The sequence below is a fragment of the Rhinichthys klamathensis genome, unplaced genomic scaffold (genome assembly GCF_029890125.1).
Source record: "Rhinichthys klamathensis goyatoka isolate OS25496 unplaced genomic scaffold, OSU_Roscu_1.1 h1tg000009l_1, whole genome shotgun sequence".
Classification (NCBI taxonomy): Eukaryota; Metazoa; Chordata; class Actinopteri; order Cypriniformes; family Leuciscidae; genus Rhinichthys; species Rhinichthys klamathensis.
The window spans coordinates 5842901-5855998 of NW_026606562.1; the positions used below are offsets into that span (position 1 = coordinate 5842901).

Consider the following 13098-nt stretch of genomic DNA (forward strand, 5'->3'; position numbering starts at 1 on the left):
ACCAAGTAAATGCGAGGTATTTTTAGTTTTGTACATGACACACAACAGAAACACATGTCAAGTGTTTGGGTTCATCATATGAACCTTTCAGATAAAACACTAATGCATTGTTTGTGAAAATTAACAATCGCCAAGTGCAAGTAACTCACTGGTTGCCACCTGCTAGTGTAATTTTGTAACTAAGGCACCCACACACTACAAGATAATCGGGCCGAGTTTGGGCCCAATTCTCCCTTTCCGACAATCCTAGGTAAAGTCCCGATTATCTTGATGGCTCTACAGATTATCTTATAAGATTTTCCTGAGGTGTCACAATACCTAAATCAGAAAGCGAGCTGACGAAAGAGAAAAACAAGTTATTTGTGACATGCAAGATTTATTGTATAAAGATTTAAATTATGCAAAAGAAAAGGTATGTGTCTACTGGTTTTGTCAATTTTAAGTTTTAACTTTGTTAAATGTTTGCGATTTTAAAATAAGTACAACTTAATATATAATCTATAAAGAAGTACTGCATTGAATAATATGTTGTTTAAATTGTGTTTAAACGTGAATAGTCTATTAAGAGTGTATATGTGTACAAAACGTTCGAATATCGATTCCACAATCGATCCGACCAACCAACACAAGTTTCGAAAACGAAAATAGGGAATCGATTTTAACGACTTTTTAAAAAAAATTTTTTACAAAAATGTGTTTTAGGTGGACAGATCAATACAGCACACAGATCATGTAGGATGTTGGAAAATAATGTCTTTTCTGTTAACCAAATGCTTTATAATATTCGCTATTACTTCAATGCAAATGAACAAGCGCGCTGTTATTTGTTGCGTAGTGACGTGTGTGTTCAAGTAAGCCAGAAATGCGCAGATTCTGCTCAATACGCTGTATTTAATATATCACGAGGACTCACGAGTTGCGTATTTGCACTTAATCCGCACAGATTTGGCTTACATGAACTTCCCCAGCAAAGTGAGTAAACATAGAAACATCCCAAATTGGCTCGTGATTTGACAGCGTTACCCGCCAAAGTTCATTTTTACCCTTATTTGGCGGGAGTTAATTTCAATCCCTGAATGTTGCACTCCTGTTTGTCATTGTGCACGAAACTTTACGCCAATAAATCATCAGAAGTATTGCTGACTTGCGCCCTCTTTACGCTCTTCCTAATGCCTGTTAGTTGTCCGTGGATTTGCCTATATTTGGTGTTTAGAATGGAAACGTCTTTAGACATGGAAAATCGATTTTACAATCGATTCAATGAACACTTATGTCTCAAAAATCGAACAGGATTTTTTCACAAAAGTGACAGCCCTAATGCTGACAAAACTTTTTTAAAATAAAAGTTGCTGATAACTTCTGGATTTGAAATTCCAATAGTGAGTAAATGTGTTTGTGGTGGCGCATCAGTTGCGCACTGTAAACGCAGCATATGTGAAACGGGCGTGTCACATCTCTGGCATACAGTATTTAAAATAGCATGCATAAGTTATATTCTCAATTTAATTTACAGAACAATCCCCGCAAAGTTTAGAGACTAAGACTAAGTGTCTGGGTGGGGGGTGTGGCATCAAGATGGTGGCTCTCCATCGTGATGTCGGTCAGCAATCACCGTCCATCGGCACAACCCTACATTGTGGCACTAAAAAAATCCTATTTGATTTTTGTTGAGGGAACCAGTTCACCCCTCTATTGTGCTGGATTAAACCCTACTCTAGGAGCTAATTTAGTTCCCCCGAAAGGCATTCCTATAACCAAAATCATTCCCAGTTCCTGTAGCGCAAACACGCCGAAAAGTGGGTACTTCCACCAATAGTTGTAGGAACTATGGAAAGGTTCCTCCAGTGCAAAAGCCCCTATACTAGGCTGTTTGTCACCAGTAAGCAAGAAAAAAGCTAAATAATTGAATTGTCATGGCAACATAAACATTTTTAATAAAAAAGGGCAAAACACAGTTGCGTTATACTTTCTCATTTCACTCACTATTGGCAGGTGTGGCAAAAAGTACATTTTGGACCCTGTTTGAGAATATAGAGCTGTGATGCGGCACTCGACAACAGGATCTATGGGTAGGGTGTGTCCGCCCAGGCAGATGAGTCGTTATATTTAGGTTATTTTTTCTTTTTACACAATCAGTGCAATAGAGCACATTTCCTTTGTGGGCAGGAAGCCATACACCACCCTCAAAGTCACGGTCAGAGGGTCACAACATACGCATATAAACAGACAAGCTTAATAAACGATATTTTCTTTTGTAACAGGATATTAATTGTGTGTGAAGTTTTACAATCCTTTTTTTATGAAAGTACATTACAGGGCAGTTTTCTTGTCGTACGCACCATGAAAAAACCTGAATATAATGCTGTTTTGCAATTGCAATACTCTAAAAAGAAGCTGTAAAAGTAACACTAACAACTTCACCGATCCAGATAAAACATTCATATACAAACACACAACATATACATGTGTATAACTTCAGGCTAATTCCACACCTGAAGATGCTGTTGGTGCATTCCTGGGAAAGCTGAGCTGTTTTGGCCGGAGGGAGGGATGTAAGACTGCCAGAATGTATATATCTTCATCAGCACATATGCGCTCAGGTTTGTGTACTCAACCGTAAGAGAGAGGGTCAAAAAGTAGATTTTCCGAATTCCAAACGATTCAATGACAAATTGAGCCGAGTCAAGGATTAGCTTGACGATTCACACCTTCAATTACGTTGTCAAAAAGACACGAGGCTTTAAGTAGGATGTCTTCAGAAGAGCTTGGCTAAATGCTCTACACTTTAATCTGACCGGTTTGAGGTCCGGGGCCGTAAAATCGACCTCAACCATGAGAACTCAGACCCACTTCCTCCAAACTGGCTGTGATTTAAAATCTCAGGATTCGTTGACCAGATCCGAGGCTCTTACCGAGAAGCGAAGCGCTCGGAATCTGACACGTTAAATTAAACAAGTGCCTACGATCTATCAATGAAGAAAAGAGTGGTTGGACGTCTTTGTTTTCATGGCATTCACAAAGGTAGAATGTTTTAATGTCGGACAAACGTACCCCCTGGGAATTTTATGGATACAAAGCGCTGCTTTTAAACTGCAACAAAGGCCTGTCGTCCACTGGAAGCGATGCAAAACCACTGTATGGAGCTACATTCAGTCTCGACATGTTTATGTTTGTCTAATTAAAGAAAAAGATCACAATGATCCAACTTCAGCCTGTGGAAAAGGCCTGTGTTTGAATGCCATCCAGTCCAAATGAAGCTACTTCTGTTTCGATGCAACCGTCATAAGTTATTTAACTCTGCCGTTCAAAAGTTTCTGCTCAGCAAGGGTGCATTTATCTGAACAAAAAAATACAGTAAAAACAGTAATATTGTGAAATTTTATTACAATAAACTGTGTTCTACTTGAACATTTTAAAATGCATCAAAGCTGAATTTTCAGCATCATTACGACTCTTTAGTGTCACATGATCCTTCAGACATCATTCTAATTTGCTGATTTGGTGCAATGACAGTATTTTAGACCAGATTTTGATGCAGAAAGAAAGACAGATGTGACAGCAACATCTGGGAGTGATTGTGCCGCTCTCAACCGATGTAAAATGACAGTGATTGGGCCCATTAAACTCCTGACCTGGAACATTTTTACTGTGTTCCCAAGACAAAAACACACACCCCCAAAGCCCCCCCTCTGGGGTCAAGCCTCACAGTAAACACCACCAAACAAATATTACCCACACAAACTACATCTGAGTTGTTTGAGCTCGCAGCTGTCAAACAACCACAGCTACAGTACATCCCACCCAATACCACCAGCAAATTAAAACTGTTACAAAACGTTATTAGCCATAGCCATGAAAATGGCCTTGTTTGTAAGCGCATCCAATCTCTTTGTAATTAAAGTGAAATTTTAATAACCATTTCATTTATCTTAGTTAGTCTGATTTGAAACTCTTGCGTAAGACGTCTGGCTTCTCAGATCCAGCATGCAAAACTGGCTGGGACATCAAACGGTTTCGTCTCAAACTCATTTGAGTCAGCTCTTGGCATCTCTTTCTCGGGTTTTTTTTCTCACAGGGTACGACCTTGTAACCATGGCGAAGGACTGCTAATATCAATGCAAATGGATTCTCTGCTAGCAGGAATTCGGCTGGACCAGAGGAACCCTGAGTGCCACTCCAGAGGAGGATTCGACCGAGGAGAGGAGCCTGCGCATTTTCATTCACACAGTCCAGAAACTTAAAACCAAAAACCAGACAAGAACAAAAAGTTACAGAATCTATAATCAGGCCTGGAAATGTGTGTGTGTGTGTGTGTGTGGGGTGGTTCGGGGGGTGGCTCAGGGGAATAAATCCAGGGAGGCAATTTCAAGGGAAAATGGCGTTCCAGTTCAAAATGTAGAGGATTTCCATCTTTTAGACATGTATAGCTACCAAACGCTATGCAAATTTCATTGATAAATAGTGGGATTTACTGCATCTGTGGTATAAAAATATAAAATATGTCAACTTTTATATATATAGCGCGTTTTACAATATAGATTGTTTCAAAGCAGCTTTACAGTGATAACAGGAAAATAATTGAACAAAGTTTGTTTTGGCTGTACAGCAGCCCAACTAGGGTGAATATCTGCAATTTCCACCACAATAATAGGCAGAAATTGTAGAGAAAAAGTACAGTCCCTTTATCAAAAATGAAGGGATTTATCGTGATCTTGTTTTTGCTAATCTAAAGAGTGTGTCTTATTCAGATATCACTATGCTACGCTTGCTATGTTTTTAGTTTTTTCACCAACGGCTAATGGATAAAACAACAAAGACGAAATATTTGTACCAAGTTCTGAGAAATGCACTCTTTGTATTGACACCATTTTCAACAAAAGTTTAAATTTAAAGACTCTAAAATTGTCATGTGGTATAACCAAGTAAAGGTAAGATTTTTCGAGGTACATTTTACAAGAAAATACTAATCTTTCCACTTCAAAATTTCATGTTTAATTCAATGTGTTACTTTCCATTTATTTGAGCTGCACGAAAAAACGTTAAAAGGTCACAATCTCGATTCAAACACCCATGTGATCTTATTCCTTAATGACAATGATTCGCCTGAGTCTATTAAACCTTTGACAAAATCACAGCGAACATTCAGATCTGTGTTGGCGCTGCTGAGCCATTCCATGTATGAAACAGGTTTTTCAACCACACAGTAGATAGTAGCATTATTTCTGTTTCATTTGTCAAATGATCACAGAAGTACTGGGATAAAAGTAAGTTTGTAGTTCGGATATAAACACTTATGTCTATGGTATCAAAATAGAGCAAATCACCTTTTGAAAGTAAATCGGCGCTTCAAAAAACGACTGCATCCATTACGTCGTTACGCCAGTAGGTGACGACAAATTACTTATAAATGTATTTGTCATTGAATCATTCATTCAAGAGATTCATTAAAAAATGCTGATTCATCCAGTAAAACAAGTGAAGGATTTATGGGCGAGTCATTGAATCATTCTTTTTTTATATATATATATAATTCATTCAAATTAATGAAACACTTTTAAATAGACTGCAGCAATTAACATTTTGTCAGAACCTTTAAATGACATGTTATTTTGTTTAGTTGTCATCCAGAATCATAGGAGAATCGTGTTCTCTATTTGAAACAAAACAAACGCGATTCTCAATTTACCCAGAATCGTGCAGCTCTATTTATTTATAATTCATTTTGAAATTTAATAGCGTGAGAATTGTGAGTAAAGATTGTACTACACCAATTTGTTATTATTTTTTAAGTTAAAAAGTTAATTCATAACTATCATTACGCTTTTGAAATGTACCAGTTGACATTTTACAACCTGAACTAAACTTGCCTTGTCATAAAAGTCGACTTGTTTATAAAAGGTGACTTGTTTACTTCAAGTGTTTGTTTGTTTTTTTCTTCATTTATGTTTTGTTTTTTTCTTTGCATGTTTCTACACATCGGTTGCACCCGATGACTTTCATTTAGCAGATACAGTACAGGATCCAAAAAAAAAAAATCACGCTCCACATAACTCCAAATTAAACAAAATTCTGACTGGTCATGAAATTGTTGCTTCACTTTTTCCGAGGACAGAAACGTAACTTGACTGGAAACTTGTCGCATCTCCTCTAAACAGAAGGACGTTGTAAGAGGACATTGAATGGGCTTATGTCTTGCCCAAGAGATCTTTTCCAAGTCAGTGAAAAGGGTCCTTAGTGTCACATCCAAAGCGATCTCATGGGGTCTGTCCTCCTCTCACTTCCTGTGCTGGTATAGAGTTGTGTTACAGTCTGTGAGAACCATCTCTATGGGGCCTGTTTCCACCCACACATGTATAAAGAGATTATTCTGACCCTTATCCCACAGAGACACAATTCCTGACAATGATGCTGTCTTGTTATGCCACACCGGCTCATCCAATTATATTACAAGATTTGCTCATGTTGTTCTCTGTCATTTAGCTCGTTCATCTATAATCAAATAACCCCACAGAACAATATGTGGATATGTCGAAGACCACATTATGCAGCTGTGCGCCATTTTGTGGGTTTATAAATCTAGTTTTTGACTGGTAAACGACCGGAATCTGGAATGTCAATGCAGATGTTCTTCTCCAATGGACTTTAGGTTGTAAAACTCTCGTTTAAGGGGTCTTCAATGATAATAAGAGGTATTCCTCTCTTAAAAAGGTATTTCTTAGGTTAAAGACATGGACATTTACATGTGTCGACTACAACCCATGTGCTTGACCTTAAAAAGCTCGTGCAAAAACAGACTGCTTTTGGCCTTAAGACAATTCACAAATGAATGACTGTTGAGAGACGGCTGCTGTAATGATGAATCAGTCAAAGACTCAAAAACTCACAAGTAATGGCTTTGAATCACCTGAATGATTTATTTAATTCACCGAAACAGCATCGGTCTCATTTACTAACAAATAATAGCAAATAACAACTAGCAATAATCTACTGAATGTCTTCTTTAAAATACAAAAAAGAGACCAACCAAAGGTCTGTATTCCAAAGCCTTCATGAACTACAACTATTTACGCTCAAAAAGTGGGGTGACGGTTTGTCAGATTAGTCGAATTATTCAGATAATCCACAACTAACTAGTCAGATTTGAAAATACATAGTTTGGCATATCCCCAATTTAAATCAAAGGATTATCAGCGCAAAACACATTTACATACAAAAGTGCTCTCAGCTGCAACTTTCCGGTCGCCGTGCCGCATGCAAATGGTGAGAAAGAAAACCAGGATAAAACAAACCCGAAATTAGACTCGTATGGAGCGGCAAGACCAAAGAAAGTGAGAGTAACTTGCACAATAAAAACACCACCACCAGCACTCGCACACACTCCACACATCCTCAAAACAAAATGAAAAGTTTCCATGGCAGAACGCAGTCAGCATGTGGAGCTCATATGTTTCTGATAAGCGTTAATGGGGAACTGTGAGGTAATGATGAAGTCATGCTTGTCCACTGGACAGGTTCAAATAAAAGACTGGTGCTTTCCAAATGGTTTCATTCTTACTCAACACTGACACACACACACACACATGCAGAAATGAGACTCACAGCGCTTGTCAGGGCAAGAGAAGATAAAATTACGGTTTAAATTCGTGTTTATCTTTACACACGGCTGGATAACAGATACTCCAAATGCATCTCTGTGTGTATCAGACCTCAGAAAGCATTCTCAGCCAGACGGTGGGGTTTTTTCCTAATATGAAGAAAGAAAAACAGAAAGAAGCCTGATCATCTGCAATATTCATGCGCTCCTTTGCGTGTAGAGAGAGACCTGCAGACACACCCATCGAGAAAGGAGAAAGGCCAAAAACTGGCTTAAGAACTCAAATTCTAGTGTTAAAGAAAAATGCGCGATATCAATTTAAAATCTAGTGTTAGCGACAGTCCAGAAATCTGTTTATCTACACAACGAAGGCCACTTTCACTCAGCATACGGTTGCGTTCACACACAGTTTGGTTATTTATGGGAGTGACAAGTCACTGTTCTCCACTGGAGCGGCTCAGTTTTGTGTTCTATCAAAAGTGATATGCATCAGACGTTCAGCCAATGGTCCTGAGACTAAGGCACACAAAATGGAAACACTTCAGGAGTTTTGAAGTCGTCATAATAATTGGTTGGGAATATTCGAACGTCATTTTTGAGCAATTTTGACAGCCCTAGTTCTCCGTAACTACTGTAATTTGGAAGACATGAACCGCTCGGAGTAAAAAGTCACAGGTTTACGTGACTCATATTTATTTCAATGGCGACACTATCAACACCGAAATGAATCTGCAGCAGTCAGGTGGTACAAGTAAGAGCTCTGTAAGTTGTTTACGTTCATTATTATAGACAGTATTATTGTATTTGCTCCTTGCGGTGTGCGTTCCTGTGTTTTGGAGAAGGCGTGGCTTTGTAGACGCTCTGAAGGAAGGGTGAGATCTCATGCTTTCAAAGCTAGCTTGCTATTGCTAACCTCTCTGAAAATTACCTATCTTACCTTTAATGAAGATTTGATGGATAAGCTCGCAGCTTTGATTGGACTCGTGTTGTGTCAAAAGTGATATAGTCTCAGGACTGATGGTCTGATGCATAAAGCAAACAAAATGGAAACACTTCAAGTCGTCATTTGATTGGTTGAATTCTCCAGGATATCCGGGAGACGTGAGTGTTGCGTTCTTTAACAGGCCACCGGAAAAAAGCCGTCGTGGACAATGAGCGCTTATCAGGATCAACTAAATGATATGCTGTTTTTTTTGTAACGTTTGTAGCGCCATTGTTGCAGTCAATTTGCATGACGTTCTTGGATGAATTGCACGTCGGTCTATTACTCTAGGGCAGGGATGGGCAACTCCGGTCCTCGAGGGCCACTGCCCTGCAGAGTTTAGCTCCAACCCTGACAAAAATTTGTTTTTAGTAATCCTGAAAACATTGATTAGCTTGTTCAGGTGTGTTTAATTAGGGTTGGAGCTAAACTCTGCAGGACAGTGGTCCTCGAGGACCGGAGTTGCCCATCCCTGCATATGATGCTGAACAAAACGAACTGTGATTGGTTGCCTTGCATGTCGGTCAGATGTCCTCGGCCAATGAAAGCTTCGATAGAGTGCAGGCCGTCAGTCTGGCTATGCGAGACAAAGTCATAATCTCATAATATCTTTGATATTACTGTAGTATACTGTTAAGAGATACCGGCTTGAATCCTGCACGTTCACACAGATATTATTCGAGACGCTGTTGCAAGTTGCTGTGTGAATGGGAAATTTCCAGACTCACAGTCTCAGTAAATGCGGTTGAGCCGTGATGTCCAATGACTTATCGCGCAGTTCTTACTATAAACCATAAAGTTAACTATAACGATAATAACTATAATACCATCCACAGCAACACACACAATATTGTTCTGTTTACTCAATGCACAAGCTGCAGTTTTGTCGTCCGCCCCTTTAAATGCTCGAGCTCTATAAAGTTGGTGAATTCTGATTGGCTGTCAATATTTTTAGCATTCATCAGCTGGTAAAAATCGTCATGAACGGGATTCCAATATTATTGTTCCTCTGTGCATTATAGTTGTTGTGCTATTCTTATACATTTAGAACAATTTTTAAAACTATATCTTTATTGTTATAGTGTTCGTCCTTCCTTGGTGTGAACAGGCCTTAACCTTCACTTCACTAACAGTTTCAGTTACGCTCACCGGGAATCACTACTGTGATGATGACATGTGATTAAAGACATATTTACAACAGAGTTTTGCTCTAAAATAGGCCTAATAATTGTCTTCTAACAAAAACATTTCACATATTATTGATTATTATCTACGGTTGAATCAACTGTAAAGGAAAGACCACTGGAACAACAATCAGTCTGTATCTATTTGTTCTTACTAAAACATACTTTTTAGTAAATGTTGCATTTTAGGAGCCAGTGACTCCTTTATCATTGTCTATGTCTGGAGCCCTGTGTTTGTTCAATGTTATTAACCTTGACTTTGTGTCAAACCCTAGTTATCTCACTCCCTATCAGGACATAATAGACATTGAGATCCTTGCTACCTACCCTGCAATCTTGGGCATAATACGCACAGAGCACACCTGAGATATCAAAAATGCTGAATAGGAAGACAGCTCATTAGGATTTGAGACAGAGCCAAACACATTTTAGTCAGGGGCCTGAATATGAAGAGAGGGCAAGTTCAGGCTTAATTAAATATTAAAAAGCCCATAAGAGTCTTTATTGCACATACACACCTTGCCCTGCAGACAAATTAATCTTCAATTTTTATATCTCATGTACAAGCTTGACTTAATTAGAATGAATTATGAATCATGATCTCCAATTAAAGAATGAAAGAATTACCAAAGTGCAAAGAAAGCTTTAAAGGCGCGAACATCAATGTATGTGCCTTTGACTTTTGACTATGTATCAGCAGGCGATAATGACGGCCTGCGGGCCCGGGGACAGAGAGTTTAGAGCCAGTTTACAAAACTAATCTATTATCCAAAAGCAATTTTTTTTTTTTTTTTTTTTTTAAAGAAACCTTCACATTGTACAAATTTCAAGTATATATTTAATGTACTTTTCGATTGAAAATAACGATTTAACATATTTATTTTAATGTATTTTTAAATAAAATTCATAAATATAATATATATATACATATATATATACACATTTAACACATTTTAATTAAAATAATATATAATTTTCGATATATAAATATTTATTTAAATAATATTTAATCATTTTTAATAATATAAGACTTCAAATGCAAAAGCCTCTAAGTGCCATCTAAAATTTTCTTCTAGACTAGAAAGATCATTTTTATCAAGCTTGTATGTTTATGTTCAGTTATTTCACTTTAATGCCAATGAAAATGACCAATTAATTGTCATTAAAGTGAAATTACTGAACTTAAATATACAACCATGATAAAAATGCAAATTTTAGAAGAAAATTTCAGATGGCACTTAGAAGCTTTTGCATCTGAATTCTTTATATATACAACATTTTTTTATTTAATAATTTATTTAAAATACATTTTGTTTATAAAATATTAAATTATGTATTCTCAATATTACAAAATCTCATTACAAATACATGCATACATACATAAAATTATGTGATTTATTATTTTTATTGTACATATTATATAGTTTAATTCAAATAGATGACATTATATTTAATATTATAATTATTGATCTATATATTTTATATTTAAAAATACATTATATATTTATAATATGCATGCTGAACTTAAATATATCTATTTTATATTTTTTATATTAAATATGTTTTTTATTATTATGTCTATTTCACCTAAAAACCCATATGCATTCCTCTGCTTCATCTGCATCAAACACACTATTGCTCTGATCTGATTCATCTCCATGACAGCATCTCTGTTACAACCACGACAGCTTCAGAGGGGAGGGACACACAGGGACACTTCAGAGGCTCCACTGCATCCATCACTTCAAACCAGCATCAGAAACGCATAAACTGCGCTGCAACTCAAGGCATGCACGAGCACGAGCACTTTCCCAAGCGCAGATGCAGCATGTCCACTAAACACAGACAGTCACAGGCAGTCCTGTGTCATCTGACAGAGGCCTAAATAAAACATCGGCCCAAAGCGTATTAAAAGCCGCTTACCTGTAACGGGTTCGGGAAGTTGCGCCCAATCTGGTACTTTCACTCAGTCCGCGCGCCACACACGTTCAGCGCCGAGAGCTCGAGCGGTTTGAACTGCGGTTCAGGGCAGATGCACTGAAGAGCGCGTGAGGTCAGTGGCGCCGCGCAGATGACATCAGCAGAGGGATTGACGTCACACGCGGGGCTCAACGGCTTCAGCGGATCCGCATGTGATGACGATCTGCGGCAGGGCGGCACGCGCACTATTTGGCAGGAAGTCACGCTCGTCACGTTTACATACGGAGCAAAATATGGCAGCCGCCGAAAATTTGTAGACTACTCGAGTCTGTAAAAGGGTTTTTTAACCCTCTGATTCTCTTCATTTGCGCCGTCACTAATTATCTTTGGGGCCTCCACGGACCCCAGACAATAACATTTAATTTTGTAACAGAATAATAGTTGTTGTTGTTGTTGTTGTTGTTGTTTTTACAAATGTAATTTTACTCAGTTTATTAATGTTTTTACTCAACATTTGTGCAGTGTTTGGAGGATTTATAATATCTTTTAAATTTCTATAAATAAATAAATATTTATTTAAATATGCTTTTTACAAAAAAACAGCCTTTTATGTAAAATTCACTTTATAAAAGACCTTTATAACTCTTATAAACACTTTATAACTTTCATTCATGGGGATAACATGGATCATTTTACATGGTTTAATGTAAGATTTTTGCCCATTTATTGGAAAATGCCGTTTTAAAATAAAAAAATCACATCTAACCACTAGATAGCTAGAGCTCCACTATGCTATTTGCTATTTGACTAAGATATCTTTTCACAAGTTGGATTCATATCTAAATATTATAAAATCACAATTATAACAAAGCAAAAAAATACATTTTGTCAAAGTTTAGCATTTTTTGTACTGAAAAAGTTTTTCAATAATGTTACATTATGATTAGAATCAAACCTGAACAAGATGTTACGAAGACAAATGTTGGAGTCTTTAGATTTGATCATTTATTTCAATCATCTGTTTTAAATATAATTCTACTATTTTAATCAACATTTCAGTTACTAACTGTAACAGAATAGAAATTAACAGAAATTAACTTTAATTTATTTGAACTGTGTGTGCCTTAAATTGTTTTGTCTCATCCTTTCATCTCTCTCGCACTCTCTCTCCCTCCCTCTGTGTGTGTGTGTGTGTGTGTGTGTGTGTGTGTGTGTGTGTGTGTGTGTGTGTGTGTGTGTGTGTGTGTGTGTGTGTGTGTGTGTGTGTGTGTGTGTGTGCACATGTGTCAGTGAAACCAATTTATTTTGTGGTTGTTCTGCATTTTGGATGATTTTTATTGACAAATTATAAGAGAGCAGTTGTTTTATAGACTCACAAATGTATTCCTGTGTGTGTTTGTGTGTGAGTGTGCACATTT

General features: G+C 37.4%; 1 protein-coding gene across 1 annotated transcript in view; it reads right to left on the minus strand.

Annotated features, from left to right (window-relative positions):
• add3a (adducin 3 (gamma) a) overlaps positions 1 to 11806 on the minus strand; it is a 100775-nt gene extending 88969 nt beyond the window's left edge. The window contains exon 1 of the mRNA XM_056260662.1: positions 11684 to 11806. The gene's annotated coding sequence lies outside the window, so the exon portion shown is untranslated. The remainder of the gene's footprint in view (positions 1 to 11683) is intronic.
• Between the last annotated feature and the right edge of the window lie 1292 nt (positions 11807 to 13098).